This window comes from Dermacentor silvarum, chromosome 8 (genome assembly GCF_013339745.2).
Source record: "Dermacentor silvarum isolate Dsil-2018 chromosome 8, BIME_Dsil_1.4, whole genome shotgun sequence".
Classification (NCBI taxonomy): Eukaryota; Metazoa; Arthropoda; class Arachnida; order Ixodida; family Ixodidae; genus Dermacentor; species Dermacentor silvarum.
This window is the reverse complement of record NC_051161.1, coordinates 118,511,121-118,524,479: the sequence shown is the minus strand read 5'-3', so window position 1 is coordinate 118,524,479 and position 13,359 is coordinate 118,511,121. Positions and strand designations below refer to the sequence as shown.

Here is a 13,359-nt window from a genome sequence, read left to right as displayed (position 1 = left end):
CAAATGCACAGGTATGGCAGCGCGATACAGCCAATCGGTGAGGTTGACGTCGTTCAGAAGATCCGGGGGGTTTCGGCATCATGTGGTGGACTTCAGTGTCTGCCGACTAGCACGCTGTCTAGATGAAAAAGATCGAGACGGCCCGTCCGAAACGCATACTCTGGTGTATTGGAATTGCGAATAAAAAAAAAGGTAGGCGACCCTAACCTTTGGCTTGGGTGTCTCTTAGTGGCACTCACACCTCGGCATTGATGTTCTGTGCATTGGTGTGCGGCAATTATTGATTTCTAATTATTCCCAATTATTCCAGACACTTTAGTAACTCAACTTGTAACTAAACTTATGCTCTGATATATCTATAATGAAACTCACGAAGTGTGTACTGTACTATCTTTCTTTCATGTTTCCTGATTTATTTTTGAATTTCGCCTTCAGTCGTCTCAGCTAATTGATTCTAAATATTGCAGACACTTCAGTAACTCAACTTGTAACTAAACTCATGTTGTGATATCATATCAATAATGAAACTCGTGAATTTTGTACTGTACTGTCTTTTTTTTCTACATTGTTCTGAATTTCGTCCCCGGTCGTCTCAGGAGGCGAACCGGATGTGCTGCGCAATATACAAGAGGGTCGCTCGATACTCGTTCCACTCAAAAATGGCTTCATGCCCTCGAGCGAGCGGAGCTCGTGAGGAGCAACACGGTTATGATGAACGATCGTCTGCTAGACGGGTGAAAGACGAGGTTCCAACACGCAGTATTGCTCCCTAGTTGTTTCACATCAGTGTTGTGTGAGTTCCGCAATGAAGCATAGCAGAACAAATTTTTGATTGCGCACCGACAGTGTAATATGAATAATAATCAAGTTTAAACTTCTGAAGGGACTTGTGATAAAGCTTTTTTTTGAAATTCCGCGTCAGAGAACAATATTACTAGATTAGAGCACCCCCAAATATGACTTCAGGACCTGCTACAAATTACTGAAGCTATACGAGCCGAGTACTACCGAATTGTTTCTGCAAGGGAAACAGGCATAAAGAATGGTTTTAGAATGTGCGGCTTATAGAGTAACTATGGCAGCCATTTACGCTGTGCAGAAATTCAAGTGTTAAACTCACTGTTACGTCCAGTGTTTGAATAACAAATTATCCGGTTTGGTGGGAAGGAAATTCCGTAGGAGCAACGTATGCCGCTACATTGTGTGAGTGGCGAAAAAACACGTTCTGTTTCTCACAAAAAAAGCGTTGCTAGGCACCGGTGAGATTCGAACTCACGATCTCCTGTTTACAAGACAGGCGCTTTAACCAACTAAGCCACGGAAACGTCGAATAACGGTCCTTTCAGCGTTCACATCAATCGCGGGTGTTGTATTGTAAGCAATAGAAAAAGTCAAAAGCATTGACGTGAGGCACCGGTGAGATTCGAACTCACGATCTCCTGTTTACTAGACAGGCGCTTTAACCAACTAAGCCACGGCGCCTATGCATATACGTATGTGAAGGTCGCATAGGAATACGATCGAGCGATCTCTGACGACCCAGTTTCGGTACCTCGTGTGTTCGAAGCACGATACTTTTGCCGTGACCCACGAGATGACTCAGTAGGAGCATCACGTATGAGTATACGGAGTTCTTCAGAAACCTGTTTTATGCATATGTTTTCATGACCTGCTGCACTTACACCAGCTGCAACCTGTCTATGAGCTCTTGATAGTCGGCCAGCTTTCGGTACGACTTGTCCATTCTGCCTTCGCCAAACTGATGTCGCATACTTTTTGTGGAGTTGTCGGTAGACTGCGGTTACAAAGACACTAGTACCTGTGAACGCTGTGCTATTAGGTTTTCGCACAAAGCGAGTGCTTCAGTAGAAGGCTTTTTTAGAATCGCAATCTGTTTATCTGTGTTCAACTTTTATCAACTGGAACAACATGCTTTGCTTTCAAACGAAAGGCGTTTGCATAAGCTCGTGCATGGCTCCTGTTCTTGGCAACCTATATTTAGCCCAATTAGATGGGTGCATGTTAGAACGTCTCGCAGGATCAAGCACGCCACAACGTTTTTAGATTTGTTGAATATTTTTTTAGAGTTTTTTGAGTGCCTTATACGGTGTTTTCAGAAAAAATGCGCAGACGTTTTTACTGAGAAGAGGTTTATTGGCGGTGTCCTTCAAGGAAGCTACGAGTTCCAAGAACGGCGAGGCAGCGTGAAGCACCGTCTTCCAAAGATACCAGCGACAACCTCGCGAGCTGAGCGGGCCGAGCATTATCGATGCCGCTGGACGGAGGCGCGTCTTCTTCTTCACAATCGCCCCCGCAGAAAAACAGCCATCCTGGCGACCTAAAAGGTTCTAGGCAGAGGGTCATGGTAGGGCTTGAGACGCGCCACGTGGACGAGGTCACGTCCACGCCGGCCCATGTCGTCATAGGAAGAAAGTGGCTCGATGAGAAAATTCACCGGGGATGTTCGCTCCAAGACGCGATAAGGCCCTTCGTACTTTGGAACGAGTTTCGAGGAAAGGCCAGGAGTGTGTCAAGGAACAGCCTGCCATACAAGAAACCCTGGGCCGTACGTGGGAGTGGGCAGTGAGTCGGCGCGGCCTTCCTTCTGGTGCTGTTGTTCTTGTGACGTAAAGGTGCGCGCGAGCGGGCGGCACTCTTCGGCTTGTCGGCCAGCTTCGTACGCAGGTGGGCATTCGGAAGCGTCAGGACGGTATGGGAGGAGAGTTTCGATGGTATGCAATGGACCTGTACATATAAGAGGAAGAAAGGTAAAAATCCCGTAGTAGCTTGTATCGCGAGCATATAATCTAGAGTGTGGTTAAACCGTTGCGTGAGCCCGTTAGTTTGCGGATGGTAAGCCGTCTTCGTTCGATGAATGATGTGGCATTCCGAAAGCAGAGCTTCGACGACTTCGGAGAGGAAGGCGCGACCTCTATCACTGAGGAGTTCTCGAGGTGCGCAATGTCGAAGGATGAAGCGATGCAGGATCAAAGAGGCTATATCCCGCTACGGTGGCTAGAAGGGGGAGGTGAGAGCAACGGCGGCGGCGGAGTGTTGCAAGCAATCATGACAGCAGCGGCAGCGCTGCAGTCGCCAGAAAGATCGCTCCCCGGGAGCGGAGGCACGGCGGTTGGTGCCGGGGTTTCGAAGCGGGCGTTTTAGATGCGAAGCAGCTTATGGCGGGGGCTTTGTCTGTCCTGCGTCCCGCGGCGTCCCACACCCCACAGCGCATGCGCGTCCCCTCCCCGTCTCTCTCCTCTCCTACGCTCCCCCTTTTTCTCCTCTAGGAATCCTCTACTGTACGGAGCGGCGCCCGCGTGCCACACCCCCACAGCACATGCGCGTCACCTCCCCCTCTCTCTCCTCTCCTACGCTCCCCCCTTTCTCTCCTCTAAGAATCCGGAGAGGCGCGCACGACAGGTGGTGCGACAGCTGCATACTCCGCTGGGGGCGCCACGGTAGTTCCGCGGTATGAAAATGACGGAGCGCGCGCGCCTCATTCTCTCTCCTGTGCAGCGCCGCGATGAGCGCTCGGGCCGCTGCCGCGAAACCATCTCCCGCTCAAGCTAACCATCTCCCCGCTGCTTCGCATCCACACATGGTTCCCTTTAGCGGGAGATGGAGTAATTCTTTTTGTTCGCAATTAGCGCTCGCACATTTGACATAACTAGCGTTAAGCTAATGCATATCGTACCTTCTTAGTAGAGGAGACAATAAATGACTAGCAGCTATCCACTGATGAGTGGTTAAGTGTTAAAGATGCATTAGATTCGAGCACGTCACGGCCGGCACAAATATTTTTCGCTGGTCTCGGCCGCACACGTTCTACGTGCTTTCCCGAATCGTCGGGAGTGAAAAAAAAAACGATTTCAGCTAATGCGAAGAATATTGTGCTAGTGGTGTGGGTAAAAAATGCTGCAGCGATTTCTTTGCTCGCACTGAAGAGCTCCTTCGGGCATATTACTGCGACGCACTGCATCCTGCCCGTCGAATTGGTTAATGATGCTTTAGAAATTATTCACATAGGAGTTAAGCAAACAAACTTAATTTAGTCGCTAATGTGATGAACTAGAACGGTGGGGAATATGAAGAATACCCAAAAGGATGACAGAGTGCACTTGGTACACCCTGCACTTGGTACACCCTGTTGGTACACCCTGTATATGATATAATATACAGAGTGTACCAACTATGATGCAACAGGATATAAAAATATGCAAATGCCCCGTAGTTGTACAGAACCAAGGAAATGTTGTTTGCCGCCGCTTGTAGATATTCAGCTTATTTTTACATTCCGCCTAATTACATAATTAGTCTTAATTATTTATCAACTTCTCAAATATTATAATTAGACGAGACGTGTCGATGCGAAAATTGTAGAGCAACTTAAATAACTACAGATACAGCTTTCTGGCGCTCAATACGTGCTACATAAAAGTGTTTTTCCGAGTGTGAAAGAAGCCCGCGAATACACGCAAAATTGCCGCGCGACTGGCCTCTCGAGGCACTTTGCGTGTATTCTCCTGGCTTCTTGCACGCTCGGAAAACACTTTGTTCACACACTTTGTTGGAAAAACAGTCATTTGTTCTTCATAAATATACATGAAGAACAAATGACTGCGTGGACTAGTACGAACAGTTTCTTGGTTGCTAACGCTCTCGACTGAACGTCACTGCCCCAACATTTCCACTGAAGTGCTTGCTGCTCTTACATCTGCGATGAAAATGCACCTGAGCACTTCAACCTCTATATTACTGTCGATTTTTATTTTTCCAGAACTGCACGTCTAATTTTGACTACCCGCGTAACGTCGAAGTCTGGTTGGCCCTTCTTCGCTGGCTCCGGGAGTCGTACCTGTAAAATGGCGTCTCTTCGACCTGAGACAAGTGGCGCTTTTTGGACGCATCGATCTCGTTCAAATAAATTCAGAACTAATGCGCATGAACACGAATATTTCATTTCTGAATTTCTACGACACATCAGCGCAAATAAAACAAGATATCAATCAATATGCACTTGATCAAGAGATGTCACTGTCTAAATGTCCCACACTCAGACGAAGCCCATCAGCCTCCTGCTACACCAGCCTCGTGCTACACATCAGCCTCTTGTTACACCAGGACGACTGGTTTTTGTGCACATACTGGGGGACGAAAATAGATGAAGAGACATGCACAAGCGCACACTTGCAAAAAAATTTCATTGGTGGGTTGGGTGAAGTTTGTGAATACATAATATGGCACAAATCCCGTTATATTACCCTAAAGTGGAAGGAAAATTAAGTACTGAAACAATTCTCCGGCGATTACGCTACTCCCTAATGCGAAATCTGAGCGCAGCTCTATACGTCTTTTCGTTTCGCGTTATATTGGCTGGCGCAGCAACGGAGCAAATTGTGCGCGACTGCCTCACTAATCGGGAGATTGCGAGAGGCAGTGCGTGGGTGACGCGTTGGTGACGCGTGGGCACGATTCACAGCAGCAGCCGCAAACATACTTGCGCTCATGCAGCGCTTTGTTTCTGCATATCTGACGTGCGGTAATCTGGCGCGCCATCTCGTCGCCATCGTCACCGCAGAGCCTGTCTTTCGTGGCACTACGCATTTCCTTATCACGCTTCTGCCACACCTACCTCCTCCGCTTTCCTCCTCGCGCTCTCTTCGCTATCACCGTGTTTCATCTCCCGCTGCGCTTCCCTTTCGCTTTTCATACTTCGCTGTGCTCGTTCGCTCGGTTACGAGGGACGTCGACGCTCGCCCCCGGAAAGCGCGCCTAAGAGTTGCGCTCTAAATCAAGTAGAGCGTACGTGAAATTAACACGCCTGGCACGCAATCAAAAAGCTACTTATGCTCAGCAGGACGGGCCAACAAAAGCCAGTTATAGCTGCGGACCCTGCCACAGATATTTCCCATTTTGTCTCAACCCTATTGAAGCACCGCTTGGACAGTGGATCAACAGACAATCCAACAGATCAACAGACAATCCAACAGAACAACATACAAATCTCTCCTTTGTCGTCTGGATGGAACGTTTATTCATACATATACGCGTTGTACATGTAGTGATACAACATTTTGTCGCGCTGGAACTGAATTGCTTCAAGGTACATTAGTATCTTTGATTTACACAAGCAGAAAAAGGGACAGACATGGTGAATGTCAAGAATGAATACCATTGTTTCGCGTACTTGTGCGTCGAAAGCAGGCATTATGTAGGTGTTGACGATAGCGACACGTCGACACAGTGCTCGTCTAGACAAGGGGTCTCCACAGTTTCTCGCCAGAGGGCCATATTCGCAACCAGTGGCGGTGATGATGAGGGACGAACAATGCAGACCTAACTAGGCATTTGGGAAAAAGAACAGTAACGGTACTGCGAGCAGATTAATTGTTTTGTTCCAAATATTCACCCGGATTTTTAGAAATAACTTTTGATTTTATTTTTATTTATTAATATAATTTGTTTATTTGGCATACATTCGAAAGTTCTCGTTGGCACGATAGAAGTATCCGCCCGATCCTATTTTCCTGACTGCCATGGTTGTGTTGCGCTTCGTCCTTCTTCCTCGTATTCGTTGTTTTACAGCAAAGCTGTCCAAGTCTCTGTTGTAAGCAAGCAATAAATGAAATGGTTCATAGCCTAGTAAGCCAGAGGCTACAAGCACTCAGCAAAGTGCCGCGAACAGTGAATACATTCTTTGGAACCACGCATACAACATACAGAACAGCATGTCGAAAACTATCATCATCAATGGCTCATAAACCCGTAAGCAAGCAAGAAATGCAATGTCCCATACCCCCATAAGGCAGAGGTTACGAGCACTCAGCAAAATGCAGCGAACAGTGCATACATTCTTTAGAGACGCGTATACAACATACAGAACACCATAAGTTTCAATAAAGAACAAGCTCAAAACAAGCATCCGAACCCCATTATTGATGATAAGGCACTCATGATAGCAATGCGAAGTACGTAGCGCTCGGTAAATATTACTTTGCCGAAGCTGCCAGGGCGACGTCAGCTTTGGACGTGGGGTGTGACGATCCAAGCCTTTCATATATATTATGACCAGCCTTGCATCTGATTTCAAGGTTGTCGCAGCACCCCTATGGGCGGCACCGTGCTGTCAAAATTACCATTCATCCCATTCCTTTCATTACTCGAAAACAGCACTGGTACCATTACTATAAAGCCATAAAGTACTGCATACACCCCCACCCCCCTCAGTAGTTGCAGTGGTGGTTTGCAGCAGCTGCGCGGACATACACTGTCGCAGGACCGGGATGGTTTCTTGTATTTTTGTTTAAGCTGAGCGCAACACGATCATCAATGTGCACCAACTAGCCCTCTTCATCGCTTTACGAAACAAGATCACTATTTCGTCATTACAAACTGTACAAATATCATCTGAAGCGCTTTAAGAGCCAGGTTGCGAGCAAGCTCCAAAAAAAGAGTCGGCTGTATGATTAGCTCTCCAAACGACAAATGAAAGGTTGCTGGTAATGTATCTTGTGCCCACAAGCGTGGCAGGGTGCCACGATTGTGGGCACTCCAGCGGCACCCTTAAGTATAAATCGCCTACCTAAGCAGGGGAGCGTGTCTTAAGGTATTATGCGTATGTACGTACCGGCCAGTCGTTGTCAATGAACCTCTTGCGCAACTGTCGTCTCTTTAATAACAGCGACGAGGATGCGTTGAACCGCCGGCCCTGATTCAAGCAGCAAGCAGCAGCAGACAGACATCATGGACAACGATCCGCCACCGTCCTCTAGCCACCAACCGTTTGTCGGGCGCTTGACGGAATTCTGTACCACGACAGGTAACATGCCTATCTACATCGAGCGGATCGAGGATTTTGCGAGAGTGAATAAGCAAGGTAAATAAATACATCTGGTAGCGAAGCTTCCATAGAAGCCCATACGTTCAAAACATGGTTGCTTAACGGCGGTTCATGGGTTTGCTTAGCGCCATCTGTGTGAGCGAGGGAACACGGCGGAAGAAAAAAAAATAATTTGACGTCATATTCGTCAAACAGAGAAGTGACGTCATTTTGTTCTCATAGGCGCGAAATTTGTTTTTGGAGGCCTTCCATTAGAGCTGTATATTCAATTGCCCCGCCATTCGACTTCATGGGCGTTCCGAGTTTTCAGCGCGAAAAGCGATGCCGGAAAAGATCAGCCGTACGGGTGTCGAAATCGCATCGCTGCACAGAACATGCTTTTTCTTTGGAGGCCGCGAACGCTTTGGGCGTAGATTGCGTAGAGTGCTCGTCCTTTCGTCGGACGCCAAGCCTGTCGGCCAGCGCTGTTGCACGAAAACAACTAAAGTAAGCAAGTATCTTACGGTCGCAACTCACTACTTTTGACTGCACAGGTTAAGAAACAATAAAATTACTCGCGTCACCTAATTCAGACAAACGTCGACATGCAACACAACACATGTGAGGGGGGCGTATTGTAACAGGTCAACTTTACGAGCGCGCCTTTCCACGCACTCCAAGAGTTGCATGGAATCGCAAGTGATAGCGGCGTCAACGCCCGCCGCTATCTATGGCCCATGGGCGCTCTCATGGTGGGTCCTTAACCCGCCGTGGTTGCTCAGTGGCTATGGTGTTGGGCTGCTGAGTACGAGGTCGCGGGATCGAATCCCGGCCACGGCGGCCGCATTTTGATGGCGGCGAGATGCGAAAACACCCGTGTACTTAGATTTAGGTGCACGTTAAAGAACCCCAGGTGGTCCGAATTTCCGGAGTCCCCCACTACGGCGTGCCTCATAATCAGAACTGGTTCTGGCACGTAAAACCCCATAATTTAATTTTTAATTTTTTGGTGGGCCCTGAAAAAAGGTATTTATTGATAATGATCTAGTAAAATACAGTTGTATCTTTTCTCGCCATGCGTATATAAAATGAACTAGGAAATTTATTTTCGTTGAATGAATTTAACTGCGTCTCGCTTTAAATTAAAAACGCTTTTTTCTTTCCGAGTGTTTACTCACTCCAAACATAGTCGCGCTTCAATCGCTGTTCCCATAACCACCCTTGCTGATGTCGGTGGCAATTGGAATTCTGTACCACGACAGGTAACATGCCTATCTACATCGAGCGGATCGAGGCTTTTGCGAGAGTGAAGAAGCTGGACGAACAAAGCAAGGCGGACGTTCTTATCACGATAGTGGGTGACAGTGCGTACGCCACATTGCGGAACTTGACGTTTCCGGAGGCTCCTTAAAAGAAGACGTATCAAGAGATAAAACAGGCGCTTCTGAACCATTATGTGCCAAAGCGGTCGATAGTCACGGAGCGTTACGACAACCATAAAGGCACACAGGGATGCAGGGAGCCAATTGACGACTTATCGTGGAATTGAAGCAGTTGGCAACGAACTGCTCGTTTGGAACGTTTTTAACTGAGGCGCTCAGAGACCAGCTTGTCGTGGGTGTGCGTAGCGAGGCTATTCGATGCAAGCTTTTGGCCGGTGAAGACAAAGGCCTAACATGGGACAAGGCGTGTGTTATCGCCACGTCCATGGAAGCCGCGGAAAACCACGCGAGGGAGATGCTACCAGGACAAGGCGCGACCCGAAAACAAGAGGACGACGTCAAGTGGCAACGCGGCGACAGCGCAGCGACTAGGCCACAGTGCAGCGACTACGACCACGCGAGGGATGTGCTATCGGGACGAGACGTAACCCGAGAACAAGAGGACGACGACAAGTGGCAACGCGGCGACAGTGCCGCGACTACGCGATCGACCAGCGACTGTCGGCGACGTGGTACGGCGGCTGCGAGGAAAGGGTATGCTGACAAGGACAGGATGCGGTCGTGTTTTCGTTGTGGGGGTCGGCACCACCAGCAGGACTGTCGGCACATCAAGGCAAGGTGCTATAGTTGTTCCCAGACGGGACATTTAGCTATGATGTGTAAGAGAAGGCAGAGAAATTTCACCGCAGAAGAGGACGTGTCTATAGCTTAGTAATTGTACGCGTTAGGAGAAAGAGTTCAGCCATACAAAATTGATATGAATGTAAATGGGCAAATCATTGCCATGGAAATGGACATGGGCTCAGCGGTATCTATTACGACTGAAAGTGAATTTGTGAAATATTTTAGACATCTGGGCCGGTATTTTGTAGCGATGCCTTTAATGTCATGCCTTTTCGCGCTTATCGCGCTTTGTCAGTGGTCAGAGCGACGGTCCGCTTGCGTTATCAACGTTGATAACGTGAGCGGACCGTCGCTCTGACCACTGACAAAGCACGATAAGCGCGAAAAGGCATTATTACGTTAAAGGCATAGCTACAAAATAGCGGCCTTGCAATATCAGCCTGTGCAGTTTCGCTTAAGGGCATACAATGGCTCAAGCATTCCCTTGAAGCGCTGTGTCACTGTAAATGTAGCTCACAAAGGCAATTCTTTTAGACTGCCGCTCGTGATAGCTGCGAATGAACAGGCGCACACGGTACCGGCATTGCTTGGCTGAGACTGGTTGAAGCATATTCACCTAAACTGGTCACATGTGTTGCGAGTGAACACGTTCGCTAAACAGGAGGGGTTGCTAGACAAGTACAAGGATGTGTTCACGGGCCCAATTGGAACTATTAAGTGGTTTGTGGGCTCCAGTTCTTTTGAAGCAGGGAGCGCTACCTGTATTCTGTAAAGCCAGGCCAGTGCCATACGCCCTGAATTACAAAGTTGAAAAAGAGTTGAAGGAGCTCGAATCGGCAGGTGTGTTGTACCCGGTGCGTGAAAGCCAATGGGCAACCCCTGTCGTAGCAGTTCTGAAGAGTGATAGAAAATCCGTCAGGCTCTGTGGTGACTACCATGTGTCTTTAAACCCTTGTATTACGGTTGCCCACTACCCGCTACCCTTCTTGAAGATGTGTTTGCGTCGTTGGCAGGGGGAACGTGTTTCAGTGTGCATGATTTACCGAAAGCGTACTTGCAAATTCGAATGGTTGCAAGTACGCTTTCGCAAGAGTTGCTAACGATAAATACACACCTTGGCCTTTCAGTTTATCACGTTTACCGTTTGGTGTAGCGAGCGCACCTGTCCTTTTCCAGTCAGTAATGGATCGTGTATCGGCAGGTTTGGAGAGCACAGTGTGCTATCTCGATGATGTTCTCATAGCAGGATAGACCGAACACGAGTGCCTGAGACGCACCGAACAAGTGCTGCAGAGACTACGGAAGCATGGGATACGTGCCAACGCTGATAAATGTCAATTTATTAAAAACCGCGTCCGCTATCTTGGTCACGAAATTGACGCGGTTGGCATGCATCTTACGAAAGATAACGTAGAAGCCGTATTGATGGCTCCAGCTCTGACTGATGTCTTCGAATTGAAGACTTTGCTAGGGTTGGTGAATTTTTACGCTAGGTTTCTTTCCCAAACAGCCACGACCATAGAACCGCTCTGCAAGCTCCTCAGAAAAAAATTGTCCGTGAGAATAAACAAGAGAGTTTGAAACCAGCTTTCAGAAATGCAAGCTTCTTCTGAGCGAGGACTCAGTGCTGGCTTTGTACGATGGAAACAAACCGCTGCGCCTGACATGTGACGTATCGGCATACGGCCTTGCAGTGGTTGGTGCTCGCGCACACCGAAGGTCGCGGTGAGAGACCTATCGCATTCGCGTCACGCACGCTTACAGCGGCCGAAGGAAAATATGCGCAAATTGATTGCGAAGCTCTAGCCATTATTTTCGGCAATAAAACGTTTCATAAGTACTTGTTCGGTCGGCAGCTCGACATAGTGACTGATCATCAGCGGCTGACGCAGTTGTTTGATCCGAAGACGCACAGCAGCCAAGTAGCGATAGCAAGAGTGCAGCGATGGAAACATTTCTTGGCCTGTTATCAGTATGTCATCAAGTACAAGAAGAGCCAACGAGTGGGCCACGCAGATGGCTTATCGAGGCTTCCGTTAGAAACAACTACGGAGGAAGAACAAGAAATAATTTTTTTTCGCCTCTATCAGAGGTTCCCTTTACAGCCCACGAAGTGGCTGAAGAAACGAGCAGGGATGAGGTTCTGAGAGCCGCAGTAGACATGACGTGGCGCGGTTGGACTTAAAAAAAAACAGAAGAGCAATACCGCCCGTATTTTAATCGTCGACACAAGTGGTCGATAGAGCAGGGTTGTTTGTTGTGGAACAGTCGGGTTGTTATCCCGAAAGCTCTTAGGTCAAGTGTTCTGTCTTTATTGCACGAGAGCCACCCAGGAATGACGAAAATCAAAATGCTGGCGCGTAGTTGGATTTGGTGTCCAAATCTTGTTACAGAGCTTGAAGACATGTAACGAGCGTGCGAGGTCTGTCAAAGTGTACGGAATTCAGCGCAATCAGTACCGGTGCAACCGTGGCCAATAGCTACAAACACTTGGGAAAGGGTTCATTTAGATTTTGGCGGAAGTTGAAGGGAGATCATTGCTACTGATGGTAGACGCGTACTCAAAATGGCTCGAGTTAAGAGTAATGCACGGCACATCAGCCTTGGGAGCAGTGGATTCGGTAAGGAGCAGATTTGCGGCGTATGGCCTGTCCAGTGCTGTTGCTACCGACAATGGTCCACAATTTAGATCCAGGGAATTTCAGCACTTTTTATTTTTTATTTATTACATACTGCAGTCCGAAGACCAAGCAGGAGGGGCAAAAAGGGAACACATTGAAAGAAATGAACAAGTTATACAAAAGGTTATAATAAACATTGCTACTGAACGACAAGCATACACTAACAAAGGTGATTAAATATACACGTGTAGATAAATTTGCATAACTATGTATTAACAGTTTTATGTACACAACGGTAAAGAAAACACATCAAAATTTATACACAATCCGTTTAAACACAATCCACGGTTTTATGCACGCAAGGGCAAAGAAAACACAATTTAGATAACGCCGTTGACATAATATAGTATGGAAATAACAACAATGTAGTTTAGACGAAAAGATGCATGTGTTTTTCGAAGTCAGGAAAGCGACGTTCTGGAAAAACATTTAAAGGCAGTGCATTCCATTTGTTATTGGTTCGCGGAAAAAACGAATGTTTGAAAAAGTTAGTACGTGCAAAGTACGGTGTCAGATCGTGATTGTGACAATGTCTGGTTTGCCGGGAAGGAGAAGGGGAAATGATTTGAGTGGGATCGATACTAAACTGCTGATTTCGGAGTAGGAAAAGAAACTTGAGCCTCGCGATCGCTCTGCGCTGCTTCAAGAGTGGAATGTTGTTAGTAGCCATCAGTGATGAAGGTGAATCGAGATTGTGGTAGGCATTATATATGAATCTTACTGCTCTCCTTTGGACCATTTCTAGTTTTATTAACATCCTCTTTAAAATATGGTTCCAAGGCCACGCATGCGT

At 47.5% G+C, this 13,359-nt stretch overlaps 2 non-coding genes across 2 annotated transcripts; both read right to left on the bottom strand.

Moving 5' to 3' along the window:
• Window positions 1-1,251: 1,251 nt before the first annotated feature.
• On the bottom strand, window positions 1,252-1,328 carry Trnat-ugu (transfer RNA threonine (anticodon UGU)). The gene has a single exon. It is a non-coding gene; the product is annotated as a tRNA-Thr (tRNA).
• Window positions 1,329-1,408: 80 nt separating this feature from the next.
• Window positions 1,409-1,482, bottom strand: Trnat-agu (transfer RNA threonine (anticodon AGU)). The gene has a single exon. It is a non-coding gene; the product is annotated as a tRNA-Thr (tRNA).
• Between the last annotated feature and the right edge of the window lie 11,877 nt (window positions 1,483-13,359).